Below are 11,627 nucleotides of genomic sequence, written 5' to 3' on the forward strand. Positions count from 1 at the left end.
TCCGTCAAAGACCAGGCAGACAGGTGGAAAATGCACTGAGCAGAAACAGGACACAGTCCATAGAAAGGCCCTGCTGATTTATTAATGCTCACCCATTTAAAAGTCACTTCATTTTGACGGTACTTTCAGTCTACATAACCTTCTGTGTGTGCATGTTTGTGTCTATGAATCAGTGAAATGCAAAATATAAATTCCTCTGCATTAACATTTTCTCTGTTTGCATGCAAAGCCGGTCTCATTTCAATCGTAAAGTTTACCCTGGGATCATGTGGTTTATAAGTCTTATGTTTAAATATTTCAACGAATACTTCTGCACATTGGTAATGCTTGAGAGGAAAGCTTAGAGTTCTGTTTTTTTTTTACGATTGACTGCAAAGTGGGAAAAAGAGAAGAAAAAAAGAAGAGATAAACGGTTGTGAATTAGAGAGAAAGTGAGTGAACGCCTCAGGGAGTCGAGATGTAGAATTCAGAAGTATGGTAACAGATGGCAAACCATGCAGAAATCAAAAAATAGTTTTCATTTTTCTGTGATTTCGCAGTGGTAATATTAGATGCAAATGGAATCCATACTACAGAAAGGATGGTCTCAGAAACAAACACAAACATTGCTTGAAGGTTTCTTTCCCCAGCGCCGCCTTTTTTCAGAGAAAATGAGTATTGCAGATTGCTTCACCTGTTTGTGTTTAGCACATTCATTTCTAGGCAACGGAAACTACAGAGGGGCAGACTCCAAACAATCATCTGTCAAATGCAAAGAAGGCCTGGAAAAAAGCCATCTTTGTTTACACTTGACCAACATTACCAAAGCCACAAAGAATGAACAAAGTAGAAAAAATAAAATAAAAATTCCTACACGCACACAATATCACTTCGGTATTTAACTCCACTCCGAGTTGCGATGTCTTAAAACCCGGGTTCCCAGCACCGCGTGGTTGTTTTCGGTGTGAAAGAAATTAATTCTCATTGTGTGGCTGTTGTAATGTCACAGATGAGGACTGGCCTGACCTGAGCTTGAACTCATCAGCTGAAATGAAGTTGTTCACTCAGCTGTAGAAGACAAACCTTAGCTTGCTGCGGATTAATCAACCCCATCAGGCCACGTGCGACAGAGGCCGCTTGCTGGATGTGACTTTCACCCACTTCCACTTTGACCCCGGGAAATGTTGGGAGTGTGCATGAGTAAAGAGCACGACCCTGACGCATGTATGATATACTGAATTAGAGTGTCTAGCCCGATGCTTGTTTTGGAGTCGTGTGCGTGCTGCAGTTCCTGTCTACCATCATTTATTTTGGTTATTCCGACATGATTTGTGAATATGGGGGCATTTTTACAATGCAATTACAGCACCGAGCATGTTATGATTTCCGTTTGATTTCTATGCAGTGCCATATGTGCCGCAGCTGTCGAAGAGCGCAACCATGCAAAGATACTGTAACATTTTCTACGTTGCTGCTCTCCAGATGTCCTTGAAAACACACTTCAGACGAAACAAAGAAAAAAAAGAGGGAGAAAAGTTAGTTTTGGAAAGAGTTGTCATTTTTTGGTGTCTGGCAGGAAGCATATATGCAGAATACGGTTGCTTATAGTGAAGCCAAACACTTGCATTTTAGATAGAAATATCAGGACGGGATTGTTAACATTTGGGAGCCACTCAAGGGGATCTTGACAAAACCAGGCAAACAATCCATGTGCCACATCAAAAGTGTAAGCTATGATTTTTCTGATTTGCAAATGACACAATTCGGAATTCTTCATGGGTCTCTTTTCTACACTCATTATTTTCAAAACAACCAAAAAAAAATAAACACAAATTTCCTGCAAAATGTCCATCCATCAAAGCTTGTAAAACATACATACATTTCATTTCATTTCATACAATCCTTCGCTTTCTCTCCAGAGTGGTTGGCAATATGTGTAGGTGAGTCGGTGTAACTATCATAGGCTGTGATGGTGCTTCACAGGCTGCATACTTAAAGTCATGTATTATGTAGTTGTCAAGGGATGTTGATTTGTCAGAGTCTTTATAATTTCCTGGGTATTGAATCGAGAAGCTTTTTTGCTTTTTGTACAAAACTTTGATAGGCGGAAGAGAGAGGAATATGATCCCATTATTTTCTGGATTTACACAAGCCTGACCATATGATTTACTCACCGCCTTCTAAACACAGGGAGAGGAAGTGTGAGGGAAAGAAAGGAAACGAGAGAGAGGCGGCCTGCTTAAATCATTGCATTTGCACGCATTAGAGTTTGTAAGACTAATGTTTTGGAAAACAAGAATAGGGAAAAGCAGAATGCTGCAAATGGCTCTGCGTGACTGGATTTGGTTTGAAAAGGAGACGTACGTTTCTGGGGAAAGGTTCCCAGTGATACATCCAATTGGAAATTTTTAATCTCACAGCTGAAAACTTTAAACACAAAAGCAGCTCTTGAGGCTCACTCAATCTTCTTGTATTCACTGTTGCCACAGCTTACAGTCAGGAAACTGATTACTCCTCTCAGCGGAGGCAACTTATGTCAGTGTCTGTGTAAACTTAGGCAACATGGAGCGGTTGTCTTACAATGTCAGGATCTTTACCAAATTAAAGAAATATCACATAAAATAACACAAAAAAATCACAATGTTTTATCATTTCAATGGAATTCATACATTGTTCACATTACTTAAGCCATCAGCAGGTTAAAACAAACTGTTACCACATCAGCGGTTTCCTCCAGTACAGGAAACAATCGGTAAACATTGGCTGAGGATAACTGGAGCTGGCTGGTTGTTTTCCAAAGCTGGCGGATGTTATAATACAGGGAGCACTTCACGTCTCCATCCAGCATCAAATCTCTTCCAGTGTTTGTCATACACACCATTGTTGAAGTACTTACAAAGATTGAAGATTACCTCCCCCTCACTGGGCAACGCATGTTTGCAGCAGTTCTCACATGTATAATTCATTGGGAAAATAAAGACTTTAAAGAACACAATGCATTTTGTACTGGGCAACACTTTGCTTTTTACTCTGCAAATTATTTATTGTTTCCTCTACTCCCTCGGGCCTCGGCCTGACCTCACGCAACTTCTAATTGGCTGTGCTGCCACACGGTTCTGTGTGTTTACCCACCCCTCTGGTGTTTAGTGCGACACAGTCCAACAAAAGTGCTGCGGCCCTGTCTAGAATCCAGCAAAAACAAATGAGTGGTTTCTTCTCGTTGCTCTATTATTTACTGATATATTGCTACTTCTTGTTTGAAGGCACAACACTCGACATACATTATGTAAATAGATCATTTTCAGGTGAAAACACTGTTTCCTTTCTATTTTGACACATAATAGATGGATCTACTTTTTTCAAAGATTTTCCACAACACACAACTTACTGGTTATTTGTATTGATGAAAAGCCTTCTTGGGGAACAAGTGCAGACACATGAGAACATTTGTTCAATTGCTCTTTTTTTTAATTACCCTGAAACAATTATGGAATTACAGGGTTAGCCGTTCAACCTAAAAACTTATTGTAAGTCGCTTTGGATAAAAGCGTCAGCAAAATGACATGTAATGTAATGTAAAAACGATCAACTAAATTAAATTTTTTGGCAAAAATGAACACAAATTTGTCACGGTTTCAGTGATTGCGATGGCCTTGAAAACATTTGATGGTCATTCTCTATTCTTTTTTTTACATTTCATAAACCCAAAAATGAACTGAAGAATCACTGGCTACTGTAATTACGTGAACGTTTAGGATTGTAGTGAACAGGTTCAATAAGTGTTACAACTGTATTTAAGCCGGTGGGGAGGAGAGCCTTACAGAGAACGTGGTTGACCTCATGAATAGAGGCACACTAATCATTATGAAATGAATACACTACATTTTAGAAATGCAGCTCTTTTGTGTTTACATTCTCTGATATTGTAAATGTATGTGTATCCGGAAACCGTTGGCGTTTGTGTATTCCACATATTTGTGTGAAAGAACATGTTCCCCTGTAGAATACAGTAAATTCACATAACTGAGGCGATAACTTTCTTCCACATTTATTTCTTATTCACAGCACAACTGTACGTTGTCCATGAGAAGGAAGGATCATTCTTTGAGTAGAAGAGAAAAATATAATAGAAGTGGAAGTGCCTATAGAAGCTTTATTCATAAGAATTCCCTGTGCTATTCTCCATGTATTGTTTGATGAGATGACTTATCAGTCATGCTGCCTTTATACACACACACACACACACACACACACACACACACACACACACACACACACACACAACGAGAGCAGGGGGAGATAGGAGGGATGTCGCCTCTCGCACAGTGTAATTACATAAACAATAATATTTCATGCGTTTTTAGAAGTAGAGTGGGGAGTTTTGTGGAAGTGGGAACGGGGCGGGGGAGAGTGAGGAGAGGGAGTGGGGGGGGGACTCCACTGAGTTCTTCTGTAATTCCCCTTATGATAGCAGGGCTTACATCAATTAAGATGTTTAATTTAAGGATTTAAGCACTGAGGATTCAGACAATAAGAGGGGAAAAAATAATAATCATGGGAGGTGGATGAGGTTTGGGGTGGTTCCGACTACATTTAAATGTGCATTAGTCTCTTTCTCCCCTCTTCATCTTCCCCTCTCAGTCTGCCGTAACCCCCTATCATTCTCTCTCTCTCTCTCTCTCTCTCTCTCTCTCTGCACCACTTGTAGTCTCCTAGGCGGACTGGGAGGATGTGAGGAGAGTTGATCATTGCATTGCACTGATAAGCAAAAATGTTTCCAGAGCGTAAAAGAAGTCTGTGGTGTGTGAGAGGGATAAACTATAATCTGCAGCCACACACTGAACTTGACTGTTAATATTTGCATTGGAAATCAGACGAAAGTTATGCTAAGCTTTCCCCATTATAGCCCAGCTTGGTGTGAAAGGTCTTTCCCTCCTTCATTTGAATATGGCCTCTCATGCATTAGAAAAATACACATTTGGATGTGTGGAGGATGGGATGACAATTCATGAGAATGCATTTTTTAAATGATCTCTAAGCAAAGTGAGCACAAGCAGAAGGTCTCCGGCTTTATAATGTGTGTATGAACCTATTTAATAAGTTAAGGGAAATGTTTTTTTTGGATTGACTTATTTTTTTTGCCTATGGAGGAAATGGAAGAAATCCTCTTTCTTGTTATTTGGTGCATTATTGGAAATAATGTAAAATGATAAAATGTATTTGCGTTCCTAATTTAAAATCTTTGAATTTTTTATTTATTTATTTTTAAGTATAGCACAACAGCAGAGAGATCAGATCATTGCATCTATGAAATCCAGCAGCCCCCTAACTGGATTTCAGAACTCCTTTGTTTCTTTTATTGTCTTTAATCACTGTATATTTCATTCTCTTTCATTTTCCTCTTAACTTTCAAATTTCCCTCAACCGATTTCTTTCTAGTAAGTTTTCTGTTTTCTCCCAAGACCCACCACAAGAAATGTGTTCATTTGATCAACCCTGTGTTGTGCAGGGTTGATAAGATAGTGCTACAATTAATGTTCTCATTATTGAAAATCTCTAAATTAAAGGCAGTGTTTCGAGAGAGAAATCACACTTCCGCCGTCACGCATATCTGTTAACAAGAAGAACCACACAGCAGAGGGTTAAGCTGAAGGTTAATACTTGATGATATGAGAACTGTTTTGTGAATGATATAGATATATATATATATATATATATATATTGTTCTTTTTCTAAAATCCTACGACAATTCCCGTATTTTTCAGTGCCCTGCTTTGATTTACGTGTAAAGGCACCTGCATATAATCACTGTTTATACCCAGTGTGCAGACTGTCATTGTGCTTTTTGTCACTGACTCTAATGGGGACATTTGAATCAGAGTTTTTCGGACCACACAGGCAGCTTCCTATATGCTACAGCAATTTTCTTACTCTTGCCTTATAATCATTGTTTTCAGCCGTCAGACAGCAGGATGTATTTAACAACCTGATGTACATTGAGTTAAATTACCCAGTTTGACCACCTTTCATGTTGCAATCCTGCAGCCCAGATGAAGTACGTTACTGCATACAAGTGTGCTACTTCAAATGAAAAATAGATCCCAACCCAGCTAATATTCAGCATTGTCTTAGTCCGTTTTCAACAATAAAGAAACTCAGATATTGTTTAGTAATTCTAATGAAATACTTTATAACGTTAAAATAAATAGAGACTTTATTGCTCTCAAGGGAACTAATTGTTGGCAATCTATAAGTGTTGTTAGACATTCTGAGTTTTGTTTTTCCTCCTATTTCTAAACATACTTTAAATGACCAATAGAATATTATCATTTATTTCTATACATTCAATGTGCTTATTGTGGTATAAAAGACCAGGGCACTCCCATACTTTACATTTTAATGGACGAGACGATATTCAGTGCATTTACATATTGTTAGAGATTAAGAGACTACTAAGTCTCTAAGTTACTTCTGAACAATTTTTGCACAGGGCCGTGCCTTGCAAAGTGATATTTTGTTTTTATTTTTTCATAATGTAATTCCATTTATAATCTCACTGGGATAAAAAAAGGGTGTGAAATTGCGCAGATAATCAGCTAAATCGCTCAACATGAAAAGATAATTGCTCCAGAAATTAGCTGTACCTGAGGTCCATTTGTTTGGTCATGGCTAGTTTCATATATGGCGATGATCGGATATTAGCACCAATTAGAACCGGGTCAGAGTTCTTGAAGGTCGGACATTAATGTGTAAGATCATTGAAATGCTAATTATAAACAGATTAGAACGTTACGGTGCTTTATGGGGGGCTATTTGCTAATTCCAGCACTGGTTTCTGTGTAATAAAGTGTAATCGATGAGCACAAGAAATTTAGCTTTACTGTTTTTTTTCTTGCTCTCTCCTTCACGTTTAGAAATCAAATTATCATACTGTCGAATCTATAGTGTATGCACTGGATATACCACACAAGCTCACACAGCCCCCTTTGTAAAAGGTAATTGGAAAGCGTGTATTTTAGACAGTGTTGTTTAATTGTATTTTTTTGAACAAAAAAACGACACACATTTGATCATCTTGAAGGCCGAATTCCACCGAGTGGAACATGTTGAACTAGCAACTCTTCCTGCTGTCCTCGTGCACTTTGCTCTCAACTCTCGCCAACAATGTCCCCACATTTAGCCAGGATGTTTTCCAAACCACTGTCTTTTAGGGACACAATGGTGGTCCTCTGAACAGGGTATATGTTGAAGTGGAAGTAGCCTAGCAGCTAGCTTAGCCTAGCAGCTAGCTTAGCCTAGAAGTGTGTAAAGTGGTCCGTTTGTCACTCACCCCAGCAAAAATCTCTCTCCGTCTTCAAGTAGCCTACCGTCTCGGTCTCTCCTGTCTAACTGACTACGGCCACGCAAGCGGTTTTGCGTCGGGCACAAAGCACACCGAAAGTAAAGAACTGCGTTAGAATATTTTAGCGCATTATTCTCAGCCACAATAATCGCATAGATTAAAGAGTTCATTTTGAAAGCCCTACTTTAAATACATTTATATATATATATAGACATTTATAAATAACAGGTTACTTATGAAAATCCCCAAAAAACAAAAACAAAACAAATCTATGCTGTATTGTTTTCTACAGTTATCTGAATCTTTAAATATCTTTCTGAACTGATTTCAGATGGTGTTGTTACTTGTAATAGCAACCCTGACATTACTAAACTGTCGGTTGAAACCCACAGTGGCCCGTCCAACTCAATTCTCTCATCCTCTTCCTCGGCTCTCGAGCTCTCCTTATCAGTAAAGGCACTTTCCATCTAGGGCCAACTGACAACCGTTTATTCATGGCTTCACCCGAAGCCTTGCTTTTACAGCTGAGGAAACCACACTCTCTCAGTGTGCGTTTGTCGAGCGTGCACTCACACATGCAGAGACACACACGCTCGTTCGACGTGTAGGTGTGTGTGCTGTTGGCTCCTTTTCAATCCTGTGAGGTCAGTCCTCTAAAAGCTCCTGACCTAAATTTTTTAAGGTATGCTCATCAAAAACAGAGTGATCAGCAACTTAGCAAAGCCTTTATTAAATTTAATAGATTTTATTGGCAGGGAGACAAAACCCAAATAACTGGACACAAAATTAGTTTTTGGTTGATCCACTTGGAAGTCAACAAATTGTGAGAACGTTCTCCGAATTCAAAGTATATAGAGTTTGGAACCGGCAGAAGGTGTTATGCTAATCTAACCACACCGTGGTACTCGCTAAGGCCTGTATTCAAACTTCTCCTTTGAAAGGTATTCTGTTGACAATAACACCAATTTAGTGCATATATAGTAATTCTCTCCTACACGACTCGACGTGTAGTGAAAAGCTAAACTAGCAGGACAGATTCAAAACTTAAAGGAATGGCTCTATAACATACAATGAATCCAATGACAGGTTAGTGGTCCCCATTCTTCCCCCTACCAGCCAAGTGAATTCTTACTAGTGCTACTACAAAAGGTCCATGGATTGGTCCCAGACAGTCTTTCTACGTCCTCCGTCTCTATCCCATCATACTCTCTCTCTCTCTCTCTCTCTCTCTCTCTCTCTCTGATATCTGGCAACAGAGAAGCGAGACGTCTTAAAGGGCTTGGGCTGACTCAGCATGTCACAAGAGAGTAACGTACTGCCGGTTGCTGGGAGGCGGTCTGTGCACATGCATGTGGATCTGCATGGTTTGTGTGTAACGGTGGCGGTAAGGTGGCAGCATGTCTTTGCGCCTGTAGCCGGGAGGTTGGAACCATACACCCCCCCGATCTGATGAAATTGTCATCAGAACATGAAAGGATCAAAACATCAAACGGGACCTTTAATTGTGCTTGTATGTTTGTGTGTGTGTGTGTGTGTATCTGGAGAGGTGGTGTTCAGAATCATGTGCAAGTCTAAGTCTGGAGGCCTGTGATTGTAGCCGTGTACACCCTTGGGCCTGTGTGATTTAATTTATTTGACGTGATTGGGTGTTTTAAGAACACTAAACAGTTATTATGCATTAACGCATGATAAGTTATCGAGCTGTCACATTAAATAGAACAGGTTAAACGCGGTGTCAGCGTAGCTGAATTTTGAGAAAAGAGGTATACAAATCTACATGAGGACATCTTTACGTTTGTGTTAAAACACATCATTTAAAACCGACTTTCTTTCGTCCAGTGTCCGTCAGTGATTTCTAACTGTGGTACTGGCTGCTCATCATGGTCGATCCCTCCCTCCGTCCATCATTTGGTCCCTCTGACCCTCCATCCCGCTGCCTACGCATCCGTTTGTCTGACCAGTCAGTCGGTCTTTCCGCGACAAAGGCAGACAAGCCTGAGTCTCTGATCACACCTCTCCCACACACAACCCACACCCTAACCCACCCTAGTCCTGCCGAGGCAAGATTAAACAACAAAGTGGCTCGATTAATCCATTTGAAGTGATGTGTGGCATTAGGGCCTTGGAAGGAGATGGGCTAACAAACACGGAGCGTCGCAGCTGTGTGGGCTGCAGATAGAGAGAGGGGGGGAGTGAAATTAATTGACCTCCACGGTAGCAATTAAAAACAAAGAGGGGAGAAAACAAAACAAAACATGGGCTTGTGCCTGTGAAACAACATCCTACTGCTTGGATGAAGAGATGGGAAGAGGAATGGATTGGCTGGGGGGATGAATCGGGAGCTGGCATGCTTTGCTGCATGTATGGAAATCCTTTCTGATAAACACTGTGAGGATGTACACTTTCTCATGCACGTGCAAATAAAAGATAAACACACACCAGAGGCCTACGCTCATTAAACAATGAATGATATGTTTTGTTTTTTTGTGACAGAGAATCGCATTTCAATCACTTTTCGGCTTGAACAAGGGATTACCAGGAACACTCACTGCAATGTCTGACTGGAACGGGATTTGAACTGTCTCCACAAAAAAGACGCAACTTTATGTCACCATCAAAAAAAAACAAAAAAAAAACAGCTTCCGCGCTCAGAAAATCTCGCAACACCATACCTTGTTCAAACCTTCACATCTCCGCGAGCTTTTATGAATGCGCTTTGTCTGTGCCTCTTCAGACCTTTTCACTCTAAGCGTCTCCCTCTGACTGAGCATTCAAATTGAAATACAAAAAGGCCTATCACATATCCAGCTTGTTGTTTCTTGTGTAAATGATGTTGTGTGTTGAAGAATTCCTTTATTCTTAATCCTTACTTCATCCCCGCCGATATAAACCCGGTGATTTTTTTTCTTTGGCAGCGGGGGCCGGCAGCGCAGCGGAGTCATGCCAGTGGCGGAGGCTGCCTTTGATCCTTCATCTCAACCACTCACCTGAGTGATGATGGCCTTGCGTGTAGCGTTATCCCTCTGTGCGCGGAGTCTTTCATTACGCACCCCTTCCACGAATGCTCGCCGTTGATGGCCGGTGGAGACGCCCGTGTTTAATGTGGTTATAGGCATTTAAAGGAGATCATTTCTGGAGCCGATGTTTGGTTTTTTGCAAAGTTGAGCCCTGGCGGGGGCTCTAGGGGGTTTTCAAACACTTAATAGACTCTGTTTGGTAAACAAGCATTCTGCTTGCACAGTACATATGGAAACATACTGTATATTACACTCCCAGTCCTCCGCTATGCTGTGCTAGTGTGAACTGTATTGCCTTTGTTTTTCTTTAATATTGTAATTTGCAGGAAGGTTCATGTTTTAATGCGCAACATCTGCCTTTCCTTCTCATTCTTAATTCAGTTAGGGCAGCCACATATTGCCGCCTTTTACTTCTCAGCTGACTCAAGTGAGAAATATGTTCTCCTCGTTCGCTCCTGTTTCCTCCCATTTAAGATTATGTCATTTTGATAAATGCACAGTGAAATATGAAAAATATCAGCTCTCTCCCCAAACAATTTAAACATCTTTCATTCTATATGGCCCCTAATCCATCTCTATTGGAGCATCAGGTGATTGCATTAAATACATATGTCTTTCGTCTAGCCTCTGCTGAGAGGGGGACATTAGATTTAAGACGGACAAAAAACTGCAGGAAATTAAATGTTCACCCAGAAAAGTTGCGTACATTTGTTCACTTATTAATGTACATCATACAATGCATGTTTCAACATATACACTGTGGTGTCTGCAGAGTACCACAATTCTGAGGTACGAGTATTGGGCTGTATTTGCATTGCAGGGCCAGCTATGCGTTTCATTTTCCCGCTGATCCCAAGAAGACATTATCCATTCACATATCGTAATCCAAGGCCAGCAGGGAAAGATTTGCTTGATTTCTTGAGCAATCAGGTTTTGGATGTAACCGATATTTCTTCTTCCATTTCATTGTCAGTTGGGTTTTGAGTAACGCCAACGTACAGTTGACCTACACTCATGAGCGTAACTTTAAATGCAAAATGACGACTGAAGTTGCTGCAGCTGCATGTCCTGTATGAACAACTTTAAAAACACAAATGTCCACTCCTGTACTTCTGTACTTTACCGGTTAAACACAGTATTTTTTCAATAAATTTAAGGCATATCTAATTTGATTTTATGTATATAATTTTAATACATTAATATATACATAATTGTTTTAATTTTTCTTAGGTATACATTTACCAATGAAAAAAAGTCATGGATCTGAAAAGTGATGCAAGACTCTTCAG

This window comes from Gasterosteus aculeatus, chromosome 20, assembly GCF_964276395.1.
Source record: "Gasterosteus aculeatus chromosome 20, fGasAcu3.hap1.1, whole genome shotgun sequence".
NCBI classification, from domain to species: Eukaryota; Metazoa; Chordata; class Actinopteri; order Perciformes; family Gasterosteidae; genus Gasterosteus; species Gasterosteus aculeatus.